This window comes from Bos grunniens, chromosome 4 (assembly GCF_055505025.1).
Source record: "Bos grunniens cultivar Pamir isolate PY7600 chromosome 4, Bosgru_T2T1.0, whole genome shotgun sequence".
Classification (NCBI taxonomy): Eukaryota; Metazoa; Chordata; class Mammalia; order Artiodactyla; family Bovidae; genus Bos; species Bos grunniens.
The window spans coordinates 92,763,703-92,787,752 of NC_141168.1; the positions used below are offsets into that span (position 1 = coordinate 92,763,703).

A 24,050-nucleotide genomic window follows, 5' to 3' on the forward strand; every position below is an offset into this window, starting at 1 on the left:
TTTCTACCCAAAGTGCAATGAAATAAACACAGTGATTTCCAGTCTACTTGCAAAAGCCCAGTATCTTTTCTAGACCTCTCAAGTCATTTAACATATTCTAAACAGAAACCCTATCACTTCTGCCTTTAAATAGCAAAACACGATTCCTGAAAAACTAAAGGTTCTGAAATGTCCCTTCAAGTCCACGAAAGGGAATGGTTTAACTGTTTTCTTAAAGGCCAATTTCTACAGAGGGATGAATCTGACAGAGCCGTAAACATCATTTAAAATCATTTGAATGTCTCACCTAAGTTTACTCTTCACATGTTTAAAAAAAAAAAAATCCTGCATATTACTTACATTTTGCAGTCACTTTGTACCCCCCCAGAGGAGGGGCGTGGCCTTCTAATGCATCAAATCCAGCAGAAACCAGGACCATGTCTGGATCAAACTCTGTGGCCACAGGCTTCACTACAGTTCTGCACAGTAAAAAGGCAACCGGTTACACATGGGAATGGCAAATACCTTCAAAAATTGTGCAGTGAAAATGATTTGGCACAATCTCAAGAACTTCCCAAGAATAAAGAAAAGGGGGAAAGAAAACACTATTTGAGTGGATCAAAAACTTATCATTTCCTTAATACGGAATCAATCACTGTTATTTTTGCGTCCCAATTCAGTCTTTTTTCTTTTATCTTTTTCTCCGAATTTAAAAAAAAAAAAAAATGCTTGCAGGTACATTCTAAGGCCCGCCATGTTACATGAACATCTGTGGCTGTTTTATCCCACTGCCTATAAAAAAAAACTGCTTCTTCCAAGGGAGTGACTAATGTTTTACAGAGGAAAGGCAAAGCGTTAGTGAAAACCTGGCTTGCTCCGGTTAGTAAGAACTTGGTGTAAATTTGAACTATAAATTTCTTTGGGGAAAAAGTTGCTTTTCCAACTTTTTTTAAGAAACATTTTTAAATATTTGTCGTGGTAGGGGGTGACTCTTGCAAAGGAAAAACACAAAATTCCTTTAATAGGATCCAGATTATAATGTTAAGCCAGTCTAAGGTCAGAGACACAAGGAATGCGGCTGCCTTATCCCTGACTGCCACCCCTGCTGGCCTCACTTGGACACTTGAGCACTCACCTCCTCACCTTCACAGCCTCACTCACCCCTTCCTCCTCAGAGCTGGATTTGAGAGCCAGTGACTAGTGGATGCTACTGGGCTTTATAAAACCCAATAGTTCTTTAATGCAGCCTTCACAAAGAGTGTGCCATCATTAAAATCCAAACTTTCAAAGCCTATTTAATGAAATGAAATGGGACTAGTTCACCCTACACTGAATTTAAAAAGCAGTAAGTTCTCTTTTATATGTTTGGGAGAAATAACTAAACAAAATATTAAAATAGCTATCCTTGAATAGTGACACAATTATGTTCTTTTCATCTTTTTAAATGTGCAAATTCCCAGATCTCTTTTTTTTTTACAATAACTACATATTAGTTTTATACTTAAATCTTTTTGCATGTAGACAAGAAGTTGTTCAAGTTATAAAATTAAAAAAAATACTTATTTGAAACATACCTACATAGAGATAAAAAGGAATTAAATGTCTTTCATAACTCCATAATTTTCATAAAAGTATAAAAGTTCCAAGACTTCAATATCACAAATGTACAAGTGACTTCCACAGTAGTCTTGCTGACATTTGGAAAGCCTCATATCTGAACTGCCAATCAGTGGAACTAAGTGAATATCTAACTTTGTTTATCATGTACAAGTTTATTATTTTATTCTTCAATAAAATTAAGAATCTCTAATATAGCTACATTATTAGGAGAGATATTCAGTTCTTTTCCTTCCTAATAATACCAATAATCTTCATAAAAGTATCACATTAGGAATTAACTACTTTTCATATGCATGAAAAAACAATGTGATATATGATGTTAGAATATTAGGTGTTGCAATAAACTATCTCAAAGAATCAAGAGTGTTTTCTCAAGGTACTCCATCTAATTAGTTTGATTAATCCTATGTACTACGTTAGATTACAAACACGCAGTCCACTTCAGTTGCTCAGTTGTGACCTACCCATGGACTGCAGCATGCCAGGCCTCCCTGTCCATCACCAACTCCTGGAGCCTACTCTAACACATGTCTATCGCACTGGTGATGCCATCCAACCATCTCATCCTCTGTTGTCCCCTTCTCCTCCCACCTTCAATCTTTCCCAGCCTCAGGGTCTTTTCCAATGAGTGAGTTCTTTGCATGAGGTGGTCAAAGTATTGGAGTTTCAGGTTCAACATCAGTCCTTCCAATGAACACCCAGGACTGATCTCCTTTAGGATGGACTGGGTGGATCTCCTTGCAGTCCAAGGGACTCTCAAGAGTCTTCTCCAACACCACAGTTCAAAAGCATCAATTCTTCAGCATTCAGCTTTCTTTATCATCCAACTCTCACATCCATACACGACTACTGGGAAAACCATAGTTTGACTAGATGGACCTTTGTTGGCAAAGTAATATCTCTGCCTTTTAATATGCTGTCTAGGTTGGTCATAACTTTTCTTCCAAGGAGCAAGCATCTTTCAATTTCATGGCTGCAGTCACCATTTGCAGGGATTTTGGAGCCCCCCAAAATAAAGTCTCTCACTGTGTCCACTGTTTCCCCCTTTATTTGCCATGAAGTGATGGGACCAGATGCCATGATCTTAGTTTCCTGAATGTTGAGTTTTAAGCCAAATTTTTCACTCTCCTCTTTCACTTTCAGCAAGAGGCTTTTTAGTTCTCCTTCACTTTCTGCTATAAGGGTGGTGTCATTTGTATATCTGAGGTTATTTATTGACATTTCTCCTGGCAATACTGATTTCAGCTTTTGCTTCATCCAGCACAGAATTTCTCATGATGTACTCTGCATATAAGTTAAATAAGCAGGGTAACAATACACAGCCTCAACGTACTCCTTTCCCTATTTGAAACCAGTCAGTTGTTCCAGGTCCAGCTCTAACTGTTGCTTCCTGACCTGCATACAGATTTCTCAAGAGGCAGGTCAGGTGGTCTGGTATTCCCATCTCTTGAAGAATTAACAAACACTACTCTTAGGAAAATATGGAGGTAGATGTTTAAGCAATGTTGTCCATTTAACCATATGCCTTAAAATAACCATGCATTAAGTTTTTCCACCTCCTTTCCTTCTCGCTTCCACTTCTCTTCTTTCTCCCGAGTCAATCTATACTTGTAAGATTGACTGGAGGATAAACACCCTTCAAGGCACAGCTCACATACTACCTTCTTCATAAAGGCTTCTCTCAATATCTGGATATAAAATATATATGTACATATTTTTGAAAGAAAAAGATAAGATAGGAGACAAGGGCTACCAACATAATATGGGAAACTTAGAGTTGATCAATGGAGGGGAAAACTTGAAGATAAGTGCAAATCTATAAAGAGGGAGCCACAAAAAGCAAGATGACTTTTCTCTGTCTTCCCTAAGAAACAAACTGGCCAAAGAGGAAATACCCAGAGAGCCTGACATCTGTGAGTCACTCAGACCAACAGTCAGATTTTTCCCCCCTATCTTTCCTCAGGAAACTCACCAGTCAAAAGCCCCTGTCAGTCACACAGAGTTCTCAACTATCTTTTTGGTGCCCCTTTCTCAGATATGATGGACTGTGTGGAGAAAGTCTCTAGCACGAAAGACAACAAAAGTAACATGCCAACAAATGAATAAAAGAAAAGGAACTCAGAAAATGAGACATAATGCAGGGAAGAGAGTATAATTACAGAAATTTGGATTACTCTCAAAGACATAAGATGGTACACAATGAAAAGAAGGTGCTATTAAAAAAAAAAAGAAAAAGCAAACAAAATGTGTAATAGACTGTTTAGAAGATAAATTTGACAAATTCTCTCAGTACAGCACAAAACAGAGATGTGAAAAAATGGCAAGAAACTTGAAGGACCCATTTAGGAAATCAACATATGAAGGAAAAAATCTACAGAAAAAATTTAAAAACTTATAACCTCGTATACATCCAAGATGCAAAACTGACAGCACATAATAATTTCAGACATTCAAAATATCAAAACAAAAAGAAAATACCTCCCACAAATACTATCAAAAGAAGGCAGTGAATGCCCCCATCAAAATGAAGGTATAAACTGAAAAAGAGAATGAGATACAAACTGTTCCATCCAACAAAACATTTTTATAAGTGTTCAATTTTGTCTCAAAAAATTATTATAACAGAAGAAAAGAGTAAAAATTTGGCCTGCAAATTCACACAGGCTTTCAAAATGCTCTATTTCACAGGACTAATCCTGTATATTTGAAATCACTCCAAAAGTATGAAAAAACAGAAAATTTGGAAAAAAGAGGTTCAAAATGGAGAAAGGAGTAGTACATCAAGGCTGTATATTGTTACCCTGCTTATTTAACTTACATGCAGAGTACATCATGTGAAACGCTGAGCTGGATGAATCACAAGCTGGAATTAAGATTGCCGGGAAAAATATCAATAAATTCAGATATGCAGATGACACCACCCTTATGGCAGAAAGAGAAGAAGAATTAAAGAGCCTCTTGATAAAGGTCAAAGAGGAGAGTGAAAAAGCTGGCTTAAAACTCAACATTCAAAACACAAAGACCATGGCATCCAGTCCCATTACTTCATGGCAAATAGGGAAACAATGGAAACAGTGAGAGACTTTATTTTCTTGGGCTCCAAAATCACTGTAGACTATAACTGCAACCATGAAATCAAAAGACATTTGCTCCTTGGAAGAGAAGCAAGGACAAGCCTAGACAGCATATTAATTTGGCAAAACTAATACAATTATGTAAAGCTTGGAAATAAAATAAAATTTTAAAAAATAGTTAAAATATTTAAAAATACAAAAAAAAAAAAAAAAGTAGAGACATTACTTTGCCTACAAAGTTCATATACTCAAAGCTGTGGTTTTTCCAGTAGTCATGTATGGATGTGAGAGCTGGACAATAAAAAAGGCTGAGTGCCGAAAAAATTGATGCCTTCAAACTGTGGTGCTGGAGAAGACTCTTGAGAGTCCCTTGGAGAGCAAGAAGATCAAGCCAGTACATCTTAAAGGAAATCAACCCTGAATATTCATTGGAAGGACTGATGCTGAAACTGAAGCTTCAATACTTTTGACCATCTGATGCAAAGAGCTGACTCATTTGAAAAGACCCTGATGCTGGGAAAGATTGAAGGCAGGAGGAGAAGGGGACAACTGAGGATGAGATGGCTGGATGGCCTCACTAACTTAATGGACATGAGTTTGTGCAAACTCTGGGAGACAGTGAAGGACAGGGAAGCCTGGCATGCTACAGTCCATGGGGTTGCAAAGAGCCAGACCCAACTGAGGGACTGAACAACAACATCACTTTAAATGCCTTCCATTTTAAAATGTGTATGTTTAGAGTTGTGTTCGAGTGGTAGTTGTTTGTTGAATGAGTTAGTGATGCATGAGTATAAGAGTTGTATGACACCATGCTTACTGAGTGCCTCAGATCAGATCAGTCGCTCAGTTGTGTCCGACTCTTTGTGACCCCATGAATCGCAGCACGCCAGGCCTCCCTGTCCATCACCAACTCCCGGAGTTCACTGAGACTCACGTCCATTGAGTCAGTGATGCCATCCAGCCATCTCATCCTCTGTCGTCCCCTTCTCCTCTTTCCCCCAATCCCTCCCAGCATCAAAGTCCTTTCCAATGAGTCAACTCTTCTCATGAGTGCCTACTATGTTGTAAATATGTTTGGTTTAAAGATGTGCTAAATTTTGAACTGAATCTTATTTATTTTCCTATTATTAGTATTAAACTCTTTCATGTTCAGTTATCTTTTAAACTGATGAAACTAAGGCACCACAGTTCAGTTCAGTTCAGTTGCTCAGTCGTGTCCGACTCTTTGTGACCCCATGAATCACAGCACGCCAGGCCTCCCTGTCCATCACCAACTCCCGGAGTTCACTCAGACTCACGTCCATCGAGTCAGTGATGCCATCCAGCTATCTCATCCTCTGTCGTTCCCTTCTCCTCCTGCTCCCAAGCCCTCCCAGCATCAGAGTCTTTTCCAGTGAGTCAACTCTTCGCATGAGGTGGCCAAAGTACTGGAGTTTCAGCTTTAGCGTCATTCCTTCCAAAGAACACCCAGGGCTGATCTTCTTCAGAATGGACTGGTTGGATCTCCTTGCAGTCCAAGGGACTCTCAAGAGTCTTCTCCAACACCACAGTTTAAAAGCATCAATTCTTCGGCGCTCAGCCTTCTTCACAGTCCAACTCTCACATCCATACATGACCACAGGAAAAACCATAGCCTTGACTAGATGGACCTTTGTTGGCAAAGTAATGTTTCTGCTTTTGAATATGCTATCTAGGTTGGTCATAACTTTCCTTCCAAGGAGTAAGCGTCTTTTAATTTCATGGCTGCAGTCACCATCTGCAGTGATTTTGGAGCCCCCAAAAATGAAGTCTGACACTGTTTCCACTGTTTCCCCATCTATTTCCCATGAAGTGATGGGACTGGATGCCCAGTCTTCGTTTTCTGAATGTTGAGCTTTAAGTCAACTTTTTCACTCTCCACTTTCAGTTTCTTCAAGAGGCTTTTTAGTTCCTCTTCACTTTCTGCCATAAGGGTGGTGTCATCTGCATATCTACCACAGATCTCTTTTAAACAGATTTTTCTTAAGCAAATCTTAAATATTCAAAAGCATTCATTTAATATTTTATCTGAATAACTGGGTTTTCTGGTAAAAGACAGGGAATGATGCATATGTGTTAGTCCCTCATCTTATCCCAATATCCCACTGAAAGAAAATTATAAAAATATACAAATGAACTCATAGTTTTAAATATAAATCAGGTAGATAGATATAGAAAAACCTTCAGATATGTGTGTATACATGGGTTATTATGTATTTCCTAAAAGCAATGACAGTGCAGTGGCAAAGAGTACAGTTAGCATTGGGCTTCAAAAAAAAGGTTCAGGGATCCTTGGAGAAGTGGCTGATTCCAGGACTATAGCAGGGAAATACAAGATATTTCTGGAACATCAGGTGACAAAAAATAAATAAATAAAATGCCCAGAAAGAGAGAGGCATGTTAGTAGGGCATAAAAACCAATGTAACAGAGCTCCCAATGGCCAAAGGTGAGACAATCTGATGAACAAAACAAATAATGACATTATTGGATTACAATCCATAGAGTCAAGTAAGTATCCAAGAGTTCTCACAGAGATTAAAAAATAATAGAAGAAACACAGAAAAGAAAAAAATACCTCTACCTCTGCATACATAAAACTTTCAACTAATAAGTACAAAAGAATTGAGGTAAATAGAAAATAACTACTTGAATAAACTATTACTACAATCAAGTAATCAAGATTAGTATCTCCAGTCTCCAGTAATAAGACATATTAACATCAGTACTCTCTGAGACGGGAGGATCAATTCTGTAATATTCTTGCTAAAAACACACAACCTCAAATCTAATAATTAGAAAATATCAGACAAACCCAAATTGAGAGACACTTGACAAATAAGAATGATCAGTACACTTTAAAAGTCATGGCCAGAACAGACTAAGAACTCACTACAAATTGGAGGAGACTAAGGAGGGATAGTGGGCAGGAGGAGAAGGGGACGACAGAGGATGAGATGGCTGGATGGCATCACCGACTTGATGGACGTGAGTTTGAGTGAACTCCAGGAGTTGGTGACGGACAGAGAGGCCTGGCATGCTGCGATTCATGGGGTCGCAAAGAGTCGGACACAACTGAGCAACTGAACTGAACTGAACTGAAGGAGACATGGAATCAAGATTGCCGGGAGAAATATCAATAACCTGAGATAGGCAGATGACACCACCTTTATGGCAGAAAGTGAAGAGGAACTAAAAAGCCTCTTGCTGAAAGTGAAAGAGGAGAGTGAAAAAGTTGGCTTAAAGCTCAACATTCAGAAAATGAAGATCATGGCATCTGGTCCCATCACTTCATGGGAAATAGATGGGGAAACAGTGGAAACAGTGTCAGACTTTTTTTTTTTTTTTTGGCTCCAAAATCACTGTAGATGGTGTTTGTAGCCATGAAATTAAAAGATGCTTGCTCCTTGGAAGAAAAGTTATGACCAACCTAGACAGCATATTAAAAAGCAGAAACATTAGTTCGCCAACAAAGGTCCATCTAGTCAAGGCTATGGTTTTTCCTCTGGTCATGTATGGATGTGAGAGTTGGACTGTGAAGAAAGCTGAGCACCGAAGAATTGATGCTTTTAAACTGTGGTGTTGGAGAAGACTCTTGAGAGTCCCTTGGATTGCAAGGAGATCCAACCAGTCCACTCCAAAGGAGATCAGTCCTGGGTGTTCTTTGGAAGGAATGATGCTAAAGCTGAAACTCCAGTACTTTGGCCACCTCATGCAAAGAGTTGACTCATTGGAAAAGACCCTGATGCTGGGAGGGACTGGGGGCAGGAGGAGAAGGGGATGACAGAGGATGAGATGGCTGTTTGGCATCACTGACTCGATGGACGTGAGTTTGAGTGAACTTCAGGAGTTGGTGATGGACAGGGAAGCCTGGCTTACTGGAATTCATGGGATCACAAAGAGTTGGACACGACTGAGCTGAACTGAACTGAAGGAGACATGACAGCTAAGTGCAACATGAGGCTTTGGAATGGACCCTGAATAGAAAAGGGGAAAGTGCAAAGTCACTACTGGGGAAAGTGCAGTCCCATATAAAGTCTGCAGCTTAGCTAAGGGTATTACACAGATATTCATTTCTTAATTTTGAAAACTGTACCTGTGGTTTTATAAGTTTCTAAGATTATGGAAAGCTGGGTGTAGGGCATACAGGAGCTCTGTACTATTCTTGTAACTTTTCCGTAAGTGCTACAGCACTTTAAAATAAAATGCTACCAAGTATCAGAATCACTACCCCCCAAAAAACAAATAATATATGTGTAACAAAAACTGAAGATAGGAGAGTTGGCAACAAATAGATATTTTAAATAAATCTCCAGAAAAGGGGAACTGACCAAGTGCATATGAAAAGAATGAAACGAAAAGAAGGCTACCATAGAAGAGATGAGAGATACTCAATGGAACCCCACTGAAGAAACAGGGATGGTGAAAGAAAGAGAGGCAGGTCTGAAAATAAGGAAGTGTTAAAATGTTAGCTGGTTAAGAGGACCCGGACTAAAGCTCAACACCTTAATTACCTTTCCTCTATGCCAACAACCAGTATTTAACCCCAGGCAAAACATTCACATGATTCTTTTTTAAGAAAAGGATGTCTAGAGAAAGCCAAGCCTTTCTGTGTGGATACTGTCCCCCAAAATGCAGTCATTTGGCAAGATACATGGGACTCAGTAGGTAAAGAATCCACCTACAGTGCAGGAGACACAGATTTGATCCCTGGGTCAGAAAGATCTCCTGGAAGAGGAAATAACAACCCACTCCAGTATTCTTGCCTGGAGAATCCCATGGACAGAGGAGCCTGGCGAGTTACAGTCCGTGGGGTCACAAAGTGTCGGGCACAGCTGACTGAGCAAGCACAGGAAGATACACAGACCACAAGCCATCTTCTAGAATGCAATACCCCTAAGTGCGATTTGGCCATCTATGCACTCTAATCCAGACTGGCTGACACAGAACACCCAACTGACCCATTTACACAACCACAGGAAAAGCTGACAGCAGCTATTCTTTTCATAAATGTCAACGGCAGAGTAGGAATTTCCCAACATAAGGAGACTCGGCAGTATGAAGAAAAAAAGTTTAAAATAAATGTAAATACTAACAACCCTGGACAAAACAGAGATAGTTCAGGAACAGAAGTAATAATCTCAAGGAGATTCAAGAAAGCATTTTATCTTTAAAACACAGATGTCCTGTTATGAAAAAGAATAACTGAAGAACAAGGAAAGAACTTAAAGATAAAAACTACAGTTGTATAAATTAGTAAGGCATCTGAAGAAGTAAAATTGAAATAGTCCCCTATAAAAGGAAGCAAATAGATAAAATATATAATAATAAGTGTAAAAATAGACATGAATGATCAATATAGAAGCCTTGTATTTGAGTAAAGGATCCGTGAGAATGCTGAGGAGGAATTTTTCAACTAATAGTAGAAGATAATTTTAGGAGCTGAAAAATGACTAAAGTCTACAGATTTGTTAAGTCCAACCAGTGCCAAGCTCTATCTATAACAACAAATACACACTTATACATATTCTCAGGAAACTTCAAATCCCCAGAGTTCCTTTAAAAAAAAGTCACCCTCAAAAGAGATGAAAAATGAGATTGACATCAAAATCCTAACCGGCAACACTGACTGTCCTAATATTCTGAGGGAAAATTATTTTTAAACTTTAATTCACTTCTAGCCATTATGTGCTGGGATTCAAGTATGATACTTTAAAAATATATATATTTTTGGCAAGGCTGGCTCTTCATTGCTACGTGGTCTTTTCTCTAGTTGCAGCAAGTGGGGGCTATTCTCTAGGAGTAGTATGCAGGCTTCTCAGTGCAGTGGCTTTTCCTGTTGCAAAGCATGGGCTCTAGAATGAGCAGGCTTCAGTAATTCCGGCATGTCGGCTCAGTGCTTGCAGCTCCCAGCTCCTGGGCTCAAGAGCATGGGCTCAGTAATTGTGGTGCATGGGCCTTAGTTGCTCCATGGTATGTGGGATCTTCCTGCACCAGAGATCAAACTCGTGTCTCCTGCCTTGGTAGGTAACTTCTTTACCACTGAGCCACCAAGGAAGCCCTCAAGTATGTTATTAATACTTAAAAATACTTTAAGACATGCAAGGTCTCAAAAGCATAATTCCAAAGCCCCTTTCTGAATAAACGTACTTGAGAATGTAGTTCTACAAAGGAAGGAAGTAAATCGAAGAGACACAGGCACAGGACCAAAGTAGTGTATGTAACACAGGAGAATGATGAAGAGGGCCAGCTGATGATTTGTACACAAATTTCTTGCTGGATAAAAAATGACTGAAGCAATAATAACGGTATCTCTGCTTTTCCATCTTCTCCTGACCACTGGAGACTCTGTCGTGCTCTCTTTAAGAAGCAGTCCTCCTCCAACATTCCTGTATGCCCGCTCCCCAAGCAAGACTCATGCTACAGAGAGCACATCAAGCTTATAAACAGGGAACAGACTTGTGGACACAGTGGGGGAAGAGACAGGGGACAAATTGAGACAGCAGCATGGAAACACATATATTACTGTATGTGAAACAGGTAGCCAGTGGGAATTTGTCGTGATGATGTAGGGAGCGAGCTCAAACCTGGTGCTTTGGGGCAACATAGAGGGATGGGGTGGGGTGGGAGGTTGGAGAGAGATTCAAGTGGGAGGAGACATATGTATACCCATTTCTGATTCATGTTGATGTATGGCAGAGACCAACACAATGTTGTGAAGCAATCATCTTCCAATTAAAAATTTTAAAAAAATTTAATAAATGGAGACAAAAATACTACAATTAGTATTACTACTACTTCTACTACTAATACTAAAGGGAGACATAGATCAGGTGATTAGACACTAAACACAATAAGGAGAAAAGAATCCCATTCTGGATTTCTTTCTATGAAATACTGTTAGTTGCTGCTGCTGCTGCTGCTGCTGCTGCTGCTAAGTCGCTTCAGTCGTGTCTGACTCTGTGCGACCCCATAGACGGAAGCCCACCAGGTTCCCCCGTCCCTGGGATTCTCCAGGCAAGAACACTGGAGTGGGGTGCCATTTCCTTCTCCAATGCATGAAAGTGAAAAGTGAAAGTGAAGTCGCTCAGTCGTGTCCAACTCTTAGCAACCCCATGGACTGCAGCCCACCAGGCTCCTCCGTCCATGGGACTCTCCAGGCAAGAGTACTGGAGTGGGGTGCCATTGCCTTCTCCAACCAGGCTCCTCTGTCCATGGGATTTTCCAGGCAAGGATACTGGAATGGTTTGCCATTTCCTTCTCCAGGGGATCTTCCCGATCCAGGGATCAAACCTGGGTCTCCTGCACTGCAGGCAGATTCTTTACCTACTGAGTTACCAGGGAAGTCCCTTTCTATAAAAATGTGATTCTAATGTGAAACCTCCGCTGCTAGAATCAGAGTTCTGGTTTTATTTCAGCTCTAGTCAATGGCCAAAGAACTGCCTGCGCTGATGTTGAGTCATGTCCTGGGCCTAAGCTGAACACCACTAGTGACTTCCCATGACTCACTTCAGCCTCTGTCAAGTCAACAGCACGCTATGCTAGTCACTCCTTCGGCAAGCCCTGTGCAGGGGAGCATGCTCTGCTCTGGCTTTATGGAAAAGCAAAGCTTGCTTCCTCAGCCTTCAACTCAAAATTTAAAGCATTTCAGAGCATTTTAAATTCTAGAGGGATTTCCCTGGTGGTCCAGTGGCAACGATTCCACGCTGCCAATGCAGGGGGCCGGGTTCAATCCCTGGTCAAGGAACTAGATCCCACATGCCGCAACTAAAGACTCCACACACCACCACAAAGATCAATGATCCTGCAGGCAGCAGTGAAGACCCAGCCCAGCCAAATCAATATTTCAAAATTTCAGTTACTCAATATTTTTATATTCATTTAGCAGTCATTTATTGAGCCCTTATTACATGAGAGGCACTGGGATCGTGCCCAGATTCAAAAACATGAATAAGCTGAAGTAGCTAGGAATTGTGTCTTTGTAGTGCAGTATGGTAGGAATTTGGAGAAGGCAATGGCACCCCACTCCAGTACTCTTGCCTGGAAAATCCCATGGGTGGAGGAGCCTGGTGGGCTGCAATCTGTTGGGGTTGCAAAGAGTCAGACACGACTGAGCGACTTCACTTTCACTTTTCACTTTCATGCATTGGAGAAGGAAATGGCAACACACTCCAGTGTTCTTGCCTGGAGAATCGTAGGGACAGGGGAGCCTGGTGGGCTGCCGTCTATGGGGTCGCACAGAGTGGGACACGACTGAAGTGACTTAGCAGCAGCAGCAGCATGGTAGGAATTCAGGCACAAATAATGTACCAAGAGACAGAAGTGTATGGGTAGACAACAGGGAGGAGGGTGGTAGGAAGGAAGTCCACCTGAAGGATGGACATGAAAAGGGAATGTGGATATCAGTGTAAGAGATTGCTAGGAAGTAAAATTAGGGAGGTCAGTTTAGGCAGATGGATTAGCAAGTACAAAGGCATGGACATCTGAAAGGACATGGAGCCTTGTGAAATTCATCCAGAATGACTGGAGTATATGGTGTACATAGCAGAGGGCGTCTGTGAAGGCCTGCAGATCCCAGGCCCCACCCATCTGAAACAGAACCCAGAGAGCCTGATGCTGAGGAAACCAGGGGCTGAGGGTGTCAAGTGTCTCAAGAACTGGAGTAGACCACAGTATAAAAGCATCGCAAAGGTCACCCCATTCACTTCCCTCACTCAGTGCATCCGACCCAACTACCTGTGGTGGGCCAGGCACTGCTGGAAGGCCAGCGTTAAGAGTAGACAGAATCTCTGCTCTCTGGCCTTCATGGAGTTTGCACTCCAATGGAGGAGAAAGACAGTGTGTCACAAATAAGCAGGGGGGAAATCACATAGACAAAGTCACAAGAGGTGGTGCACATTTAGACATGGGTGTTCAGAGAAGGCTGTCGGAGGTGGTGACACTGAGCAGAGAACTGCACCGTGAGGAGTGAAGAGGAAGTGCAACCTGAGGGAACAGCAAGTGCACAGGCTGAAGTGGGAGCGTCTCTAGTGTCTTCAGGTCAGCCCATGAGGTCACGGTGGCTAGGGCAAAGTGCATACTGCAAGGCAAGATGGTTGGAAGTGGGGCCAGAAAGGTGGCATGAAGTTAGTGTGGGGCCTTCTCGGATATTGTGACTTTGGATTTCATTTCGAACAAGAAGGGAAACTGAAAAGCTTTGAGCAGGGCAGTGGTATGATGTGATTTATATAATTTCTGACCTCATCAATGAAGTAAAGTACTTAAAAATGTGCTTTAGAATGATGAGGTCCTTTTGACACTTGAGGCAGCAGATTCTGATTCCCTGTATAATTTATAATGACATTATAAATTTCATTATTCAATGAACATTAAACAAATTATTAAAACAATGTAAATATGAGTTATAGGTGAAAAATCTAAGCCTACATTTTTTCTAGTTTAATTGTTAAGTCACTGCTTAAATGCATCAGATTATAAAATTAAACATTTTCAAATGGTACAGGGACTTATTTTTAGGTTTTTCTTACAAAATTAAAATGCACATTAGAGCATGCATGCTTTTTCATCCATCTATATATGTTTGTGCACAAAGTGCAGGAGAAGAATGCTCCCAACAAAACGCCTCATGAAGAGTTCATGCTTGGAGACGCGGTGAAGGCAGCACATCAAAGAACAGCTGCTAACCAGACTCCGGGCAGCAGTTGTGGTGGCTGGGCTTCAGGATGGCCCCCAGCACCCCGCTCACCACTGGACCAGAGCCTTTCTGGGAAAGCACCAAAGGAAGGGATTACCATGGGTATTTGTGAAGAGGGCCAGTGCTAGGAGCTCCAAACACACCAAGTATAACTGGTGTTCTTCACCAACACCAACCAGAGCAAGGCTGCTCTTCTTCCTGAACCTTTACCCTCCATTTCTTCACAAATCCACAAAGCAACACACACACACACACACATTAACACACTGTTCCTTTCTCTTTTTCAGCATCCTCCTTTTTCTTTACTGATGTGATTTTCCATCTCTGGCATCCCCCTTTCTCTCTCTCAGACCCATGTCCAGTCCATCAGGGCACCCTGTAGTCTAGACTTTCAAACTATTCAGAAACTTACCACATCTAAACACCTCCATCGTCACTGCCCTGGCCTGTGTCTACATTCTTACCCTGGATTACACCTGCAGCCTCCGGAGAAGTACCCCTATTATCTCTCTTTACTACCCTCTCGAACACATTCTCTCAAAACAGCAACCAGGTTGATATACTTAATGAGGTCTCCATCATATTTCTCAGGGTAAAAATAAAGGGCTTTTATGACCCATGTCTCCACACAGTGAGGCTGTCCAGCATCTCTCTGAGCCCATCTCTTACCACTCTCTGCCAGAACTCTCTTCACAAACATGCCAGATGCACTCCGGCCATCGGGGTTTGACTACAGCTCTTCCCGCTGCCCGGAGTGCTCCTTCCTTAGATGACTAGCTCCCCACCCTCACTCCAATATTTGCTCAAATATTATTTTTTCAAAAAGACATTTCCCTAACACCCATTCTCACATCTACTCCCCAACTCTTTCATCCATAACTCTTTTATTCTGCTTTTTTCCCCCAAATCACTTATCTTCCAAGTGAAAGTGAAAGTCACTCAGTCGTGTCTGACTCTTTGTGACCCCATGGACTATACAGTCCATGGAATTCTCTAGACCAGAATACTAGAGTGGGTAGCGATTCCCTTCTCCAGGGGATCTTCCCAATCCAGTGATCAAACACAGGTCTCTCTCATTACAGGAGGATTCTTTACCAGCTGAGCCACCAGGGAAGCCCAAAAAGTGAAAGTGAAAGTCACTCAGTCCTGTCTGACTCTTTGCTACCCCATGGACTATGTAGTCCATGGAATTCTCCAGGCCAGAATACTGGAGTGGGTAGCTGTTCTCCTATCCAGGGGATCTTCCCAGCCCAGAGAGCGAACCCAGGTCTCCCACGTTGCAGGTGGATTCTTTTATCAGCTGAGTCACCAGGGAAGCCCAAGAATACTGGAGTGGGTGAAAGTGAAAGTGAAGTCACTCAGTCATGCCTGACTCTTTGAGACCCTATGGACAGTTGCCTGCACCAAGCTCCTCCATCCATGGGGTTTTCCAAGCAAGAGTACTGGAGTGGGTTGCCATTTCCTTCTCCAGGGAATCTCCCCAACCCAGGGATCAAACCCAGGTCTCCCACATTGTACACAGATGCTTTACCCTCTGAGCCACCAGTGGGTAGCCTATCCCTTTTCCAAGGGATTGTCCCTACCCGGGAATAGAACCAGGGTCTCCTGCATTGTAGGCAGATTCACACTTGGTAGACACTCAATAAATAGGTGTTGAATGGAATGTCGAATAATAGTTCCTACAATTTTTCATGCTTTCAGCTCATGTTTTCTTGGTCTTTCATTCTTTCTCAAGCTTCTCTACATTTCACAAATCAATACTGAAATGAAATAAATGACGCCTCTCCTTCAAAGGATACCAGACTCTGCAATGTTTTCCACTGCCTGCCATCTAATTGAATTCTTTGGCTTCAATTACAATTGTAGCAGAGTAGAAAGATTCCAACTCAAGACATCCAGTTGCTATTCTTGGCACTGTTCTTACTTGTGTGACCTCAGTAAATTATCTTACCTCAACTATAAACTGGCAGTGGTAGGGGGAAGGGTGGGCAGGGAGAGGAGATTCACTTAAATGGTCTCTAAAGTCATATGCAGTTCTCACATTTGTTATGTCTCAGACCTAATACATCAAAGGGATACTTTCCCCTCCATCTTATTCTTGTTCTCCTGCAATTTTTTTTTTTTGATAAGAAAAACCACTGCCCAGATTGGGAGAGGAGGAGTGAGGTATTTGCTTGAAGGTGTAAAAGTTCCAAAGGTATAAAGTTCCAGTTATAAAATGACTAAGTTCTGAGGATACAGTGTATAGTGTGGTGACTGTTTTTGTACTGAATATTTGAAAGTTGCTAAGAGTAGATCTCCAGCTTCCCTGGTGGCTCAGATGGTAAAGAATCTGCCTCTGGGAGACCCAGGTTCGATCCCTGGGTCAGGAAGATCCCTTGGAGAAGGGAATGGCTAGCCACTCCAGTATTCTTGCCTGGAGAATTCCATGGAAAGGAGTCTGGCGAGCTACAGCCTATGAGGTTGCAAAGAGTCTGACATGACTGAAGTGACTAACACTCTCACTTTCAAGAGTAGATCCCAAAGATTCTCATCACAAGAGGAAAAAAATTGTAACTATGTGAGATGATGGATGTGAATTAATCTTATTGTGGTTATCATTTTGCAATATATATGTATGTACCAAAACGTTATGTTATACACCTTAAACATACAATGTTGCATGTCAATTATACCAATAAAACTAGAAAAAAAAAAAAAAAAGAGAAAAGAAAAACGATTTTCTGAAGCTCAACATCCTTTTTCATCAATATCTTTGTAAAGTATGAACTGATCTGCCCTTATCTTTTCAGGTCAATTCTGAGGTGTGTTTTTCCTTTGATGACTCTGGACACTATAGTCAAGGAAAAACTAATTCACAGCAAGTATAAAGTATTTGCACTAAATTCTTAAATTGAATTCTTTTGATTTTTTAAAAGTAGCTTCTAAGAAAATTAGAAGTCTAAATATGACATCTAATGAGTTTATATGATTTTGCTACATTAAGATGTTAAGCACAGTATACTGTTTTTAAAAGACTAAATCCTTGATGAGAATAAAGAAACTATGCAAAAATAGTACATTTTAAAAGTTTGCATAATAATAGCTCTAAATCTTGTTACACTGCTTCATTTAAATGTGTGTGTCTCATAATACCACACAATATATTCTAACTAGGAAAATACATGCATATATAACCTTACTAAATATATGAGTGTATATACATATGGGGCTTAAATATCTAATTTCATATATATATATGTCCCTAGTCCATACAGTTAATTCTTTTAATTACAGTTTTAAATGTGACATTTAGTAAGTTTATATCACTTTAGTACATTAAAATGTCAATGCTAATTTTAGAATTCAGTTTTAAAAAAAGAATATTTTAAGCGACTAAGGGACTTTCCTTGCTTAAGATGTGTCATATAACCAGTAATAGTTCTGACTAATTCAGAGATATTACTCAATGTTTCTCTGAGCTGAGAGTTCAGAGAAAAATCCTCAACAGTAGCTCTTCCTGGTTTGGGACACTGTCACTGTCTGTCATATTATATGATTATATTTGGTGTTTTGCTGAACATAGAGCAATGCTAGCTTCCTAGGCAAAATCCTAAACTCAAGTATAGCAAGCTCGGAAGGATTATAAGATTGCTAGTCTCAAAATGGATAAAGTGACTCATTAATTACCATATAAAACTACAGTGATAACTGAATCAAGAGATTTGCTTTTATTGAACTCTATATTGAAGTTCGGTTTAGAAAAATTAACAAATCAGAATTAGAATAATTATATATTCTAGAATTTAGGTATTTTTAGAAGTAATTTAAGAATTAATATTTAAATTTTATTAAAATGAACCTTATTTTGCTTTGAAATACAGAAAGAAATGTATATATGTTTAAATATGTCCCTTTCTAATCATTATTTTATGAAAGGATATCAATACCATGTATTTTAATATGTCAAGATGTGGCTATAATTTTGCAACAGTGGTCTTCAAGAAATATTTTATTATGATTCCAAATGTGGGTCCAGTAACTTGCAGATGGTCTTACGTCTTTAGTTTAATGTGTGTGTGCATGCTAAGTCACTTCAGTCATGTCTCACTCTTTGTGACCCCATGAACTGTAGCCCGCCAGGCTTCTCTGTCCATGGGATTCTCCAGGTAAGAATACTGGAGTGGGTTGTGCTTCCCTCCACCAGGCACAATTCCCACCCAGGGATCGAACCTGAGTCCCTTATGCCTCCTGCACTGGCAGGTGGGTTCTTTACCACTAGCACCACCTGGGAAGTAGTTTCCTAAGTGTTTCTAAATCAGTTCTTCCTAAAAGCTATGGCTGGAAAGAACAGTTGCTCTGCTACTATCCAGTTAACCAAGTACCCAGCTGCAGGTATCCAAAGGACTAGGATCTTCCCCAGATGATGCACCAGAACCACTGATTCCTTCCAGGAATCTCTTCAAGGTGCTGTGGACACCTACCAAGATACTAGCTCCACAGCAGACCTTCCACTCTGTTCTCACGCCTGTCTACCTTTATTACTCCTTCCTCTCTTTCTTCCTTTCTTTCTCCATCCTCCTTTCTTTCTTCTCTTCCTTTTCTCTCCTTTATTTTTTCAAAATTCTCTTTTTTTCTAAAGATCAGTTTATTCTTAAAAGTCATGATAATAATTTAAGAAGAATCTAGAGAAAATTTGATACAAACTGGAACACAATTTTTTCACCTGTGTGCCTTAGATGAAGATCAATTAGATAACTGAAGAAGAAATGTATTATCCATTGAGAGATAATACAGTCCACATACACAGGCAAGACAGTGAGGCAGAACAAGCCTCTGCAACATGCATCTTTCCAAACCTTTGTTTATTTTCATCTCCATGGCAACCTAGTGGTTGTAAAATATGGTCATAATAAGTGGAAAATAGAACACAAATGACAGTAAAATGTTCTTATAACTCAAACAGCAGAGAATTGTTTAGAGAATTCGGAAATGCTGATTTTTTAAAAATGGGCTCATAGCAGGAAAAATGTCTACCTAAGTCAATAGTAAATTTCCCCTCCAGAGGGACAATGACATGCCTGTGACACATGCACTTTGGAAACTTAATTATGTGCCCATTTCTTGTTATTACTTTCTTTATCCAAAAAAAAAATCCCTAAAGAGATTTTACTACCATCAAATCAGTCATAGGGATTTCTCTGCTTTCAGTGGGGTGCAATGAGGAGCTTAGTACACATATTGCATTTCCCATCATGCTATGAGCACAGAATATTCTTTCTGTAAAGTTTTAAATGGGCCTCTCTTTGGTCTTTGCACAAGTGATTGCATTCCATAAAATATTATTGCATAAAGTCAAAGCAACCTGGCTAGAAATTGAATTCAGTATTCTAATAAAATCCAATTGAGAATACACACACACACACACACACACACACACACACACTTTAAAGAGAATTTTAGCCTTTGTATTTCTTCTCAAAGAAGAGAAGATAGAGCTTTGTAGGCATAAAAAGAAGGAAAAAGAAAGGTCAAACTTTACTGTAAGTAAATGTTCTGTGGTTTATAGAATTCACAAAACAAATTACAGCATGACATCCTTTTCAAGGAACTGTTTGTGTCTTCGGAAAAAGTGTGTATTATTTTTGGTGAAGTCTATCTTTTGATGTGGCCTTTCTGAGGGAAGCAGCAGCATCAAGATTTTTTCTTTTAATTGCGTAACAATACGAGATGAACAAGACAAAAGGCAAGCTCATTTAGTAATTTACTTCCCTGAGGCATAGCCAGAAAGAGGCTGAGAAGGAAGGAAGAACTTGGGCACCAAATGCAGCTCTGAAGGGCAAGACATTATCTCCTCTATTAGGAGACCAGTTCAAGATCAAGGAGTTCTAATTTGATCCATATCTAATATAACAAGAATGTAGGATAACCCCCAAAGATAAAGAAATAGTTAAGATGAAATACAAAATAAGCAAAATTGTTCTCATTTGAAAAAGTAAAAGCAATCATTTATAAGAATTTACGTATCCAACTAAATATTCATAAATATTCCATCTTTAAAATTACTATTCAGAATTGACATGTAAGAAATCAAGATGAATAGCTATTAAATATTTTTTTAATCTACCTTATTAGTAATCAGAGAAATGTAAATTAACAAAAATATGCCATTTCCTGCTTATCCTAAAGTAATTTTTAAAACATTAATATTTTATATCAGAAAAGGTGAATTGAAATTGGGACTCACATATGTTACTGGTAGGGTTATAAATGTTTAAGGCCCTTTTTGGAAATCAATTAGGCAGTTTGTATTAAAAAAACTTTAAAAAATTATCATATCTGCTAACTGATAGTTTAGCTTCTACAACTTTTTCTTTAATGAAAAAAATCACATTTAAATGAGGACAAATTTAAGTCTGACCTATATTTAAAATGCTGATAATCTGCTAAATGTCCATCATTTGGGAAGTGATTAAATAATATTATGCAGCTCTTAGAAATTTTGTTGTTATTTGACGTAAATAATAGAAGGGTTTATATTCATAATTTGAGTTTAACTGTGCTTTAAGAATAATGAATGACATGAGGAAAATGCTGGTATTGCTGATGTTAAAATGCAACAGTCAAAATACATGTGAAAGATAATGAAAATATGCAAAATTATTAGATTACAACTATATACTGGAATTCTAAGAAATATTTTCTATTTTACTCTTTATACTTTTCTATATTTTCCATGTTTTCCATAATGAAAAAGTATTAATTTTGTAATCAGTATAATAGCTTGGTCACTATCATTAGTAATTAAAAATTAAAATCACTTTATACAAGATATATTAATAAGCAGAAATTTTTTATTCTATTTTCTTTTTCATTAGTTGAGGATGAAAAAAATACTACCTATCAAAATCTGGGAGGTTAAATGTGATATATGATTTCATTTATATAAGAGAAAATGCTATTTTAAAAGTCCTATCAGTTCAGTTCAGTCGCTCAGTCGTGTCCGACTCTTTGTGACCCCATGAATCACAGCACGCCAGGCCTCCCTGTCCATCATCAACTCCCTGAGTTCACTCAGACTCACATCCATCGAATCAGTGATGCCATTCAGCCATCCCATCCTCTGGCGTCCCCTTCTCCTCTTGCCCCCAATCTCTCCCAGCATCAGAGTCTTTTCCAATGAGTCAGCTCTTTGCATGAGGTGGCCAAAGTACTGGAGTTTCAGCTTTAGCATCATTCTTTCCAAAGAAATCCCAGGGCTGATCTCCTTCACAATGGACTGGTTGGGTCTCCTTGCAGTCCAAGGGACTCTCAAGAGTCTTCTCCAACAACAAAGTTCAAAAGCATCAATTCTTCGGCGCTCAGCCTGTTTCACAGTCCAACTCTCACATCCATACATGACCACAGGAAAAATCATAGCCTTGACTAGATGGACCTTTGTTGGCAAAGTAATGTCTCTGCTTTTGAATATGCTATCTAGGTCAGTCATAACTTTCCTTCCAAGGAGTAAGCATCTTTTAATTTCACGGCTGCAATCACCATGCAGTGATTTGGGAGCCCAAAAAAATAAAGTCTAACACTGTTTCCACTGTTTCCCCATCTATTTGCCATGAAGTGATGGGACCGGATGCCATGATCTTCATTTTCTGAATGTTGAGCTTTAAGCCAACTTTTTCACTCTCCACTTTCACTTTCATCAAGAGGCTTTTTAGTTCCTCTTCACTTTCTGCCATAAGGGTGGTGTCATCTGCATATCTGAGGTTATTGGTATTTCTCCCGGCAATCTTGATTCCAGCTTGTGTTTCTTCCAGTCCAGCGTTTCTCATGATGTATTCTGCATATAAGTTAAATAAGCAGGGTGACAATATACAGCCTTGATGTACTCCTTTTCCTATGTGGAACCAGTCTGTTGTTCCATGTCCAGTTCTAACTGTTGCTTCCTGACCTGCATACAGATTTCTCAAGAGGCAGGTCACGTGGTCTGGTATTCCCATCTCTTTCAGAATTTTCCACAGTTTATTGTGATCCATACAGTCAAAGGCTTTGGCATAGTCAATAAAGCAGAAATAGATGTTTTTCTGGAACTCTCTTACATTTCTGTAAAAATGTTACTTTTTTTTTTTTCTTTCTGAGCATCACTGGTGACTCAGATGGTAAAGAACATACCTGCAATGCTGGAGAGCCAGGTTTGATCCCTGGGTCAGGAAGATCTTCTGGAGAAGGAAATGGCAACCCACTCCAGTATTCTTGAATGGAGAATTCCATGGACAGAGGAGCCTGGTGGGCCACAGTTCATGGGGTAGCAAAGAGTCAGACACGACTGAGTGACTAATGCTTTTCACTTTCATGTATTTTTCTACTATTACATTTAATTAGCTAAGACATTAGATTACCATTACCAAGATGGCTTCCAGAAAACAAAGAATTTCTCCAATAGGCATTTGCAACCAGAATCAAAGTCAAAATTCTAGAAATCTTACAAGGATTTCAATTCAACTTCCACAAAAGGAACATAATTTAAATTAAGATTTAATATTTACTCAAAAATATTACCTTGTTAATTGTCATAGCCATTCTAAAATCATTATACTATCTTTTGGGTAAAGGATTATGGGTGATGATTCTTTGGTATTTCCATTTTCCAACTTTTTCCTAACATAATTATATTTTTTTGTTACCAACCCAAATTATGAATATAAGTCCTTCTATTATTTAGGTAAATCCTAGAAATACAGGGAACTTGAAACAATACATTGGACACTTTACCTTTTGAGGAGAAGAAGGAAGTCAGATAAGAAGAGACAAAAGAGAATAAGCCTTTACAATTACAAGAAGAGATCCAGGAGACCAGTGTTATAAGAAGCAGGAGGGATACAAATTTCAACAAGGATACCAAGTTACTATGAGCTTGAGAAAGATGATAATAAGCTAAAAAAGTCATTGGTACTTTGGACTTGATAAACAGGTGCTATCCTAAAGAACAGTTTTCATATTGAAAGGAAGCAATTTGAATGAATGATGATAATATTTGAATAACTAGACATAGGGAGCTATTTTCATTACAGACTTTGGCCTAAAACAATTCCACAACAACATGCATTTATAGCCTATTTATAGCCAATGATGCATGTATATCATGTATTAATATATCTCCATCTGCATCTTCACAGCTTCTAAAGCCCGAGAAACCCACTGTAAGGTATGATGGAGCAGATAGAAGATGTCCTGGAGAATTCTCTGGTTACAGTTCCTTTCAAGCAGTCTTTTATGAGCCTTTTGACTCTCTCAGTGTATTTTTCACCTAATTTCCAGGAAGATTTACACTTTATGTGACTGAGAAGTGACACCCTAATGTGATGTATAATTCTTAGAATATACTGTATTGCATAGTATAAGATCCAGATACAGCTTTAAAACTTTATTTGTGGTGATTTCCATTAAACTTGTTGGAGATCAAGCCCTTAGTCAGTTAGCATATAATTTCTTGAAGGAAAAAAAAAAAAAAAAAACTGTTTAGAATCTTTTCCAAAGGCAGAACAAATTAAAAGACAGGTAAAGAGCACAAAATCTATATTTTGCTAGCGCCCTGATAAAAATAAACCACACTTCTCATATACTTTTAAGAGGCAAAGAACTTAGGTGACTAGATTCTTAAATGTATGTTGATATTTACTGTTAAAAATGGGAA

General features: G+C 39.3%; 1 pseudogene across 1 annotated transcript in view; it reads right to left on the minus strand.

The window, feature by feature from the left end:
• The window catches only part of LOC147374535 (histone deacetylase 9-like), a 300,860-nt pseudogene that overhangs the window by 118,530 nt on the left and 158,280 nt on the right, over window positions 1-24,050 (minus strand). Inside the window, exon 11 of the transcript XR_015162870.1 lies at window positions 340-458. The product of XR_015162870.1 is annotated as a histone deacetylase 9-like (transcript). The remainder of the gene's footprint in view (window positions 1-339; window positions 459-24,050) is intronic.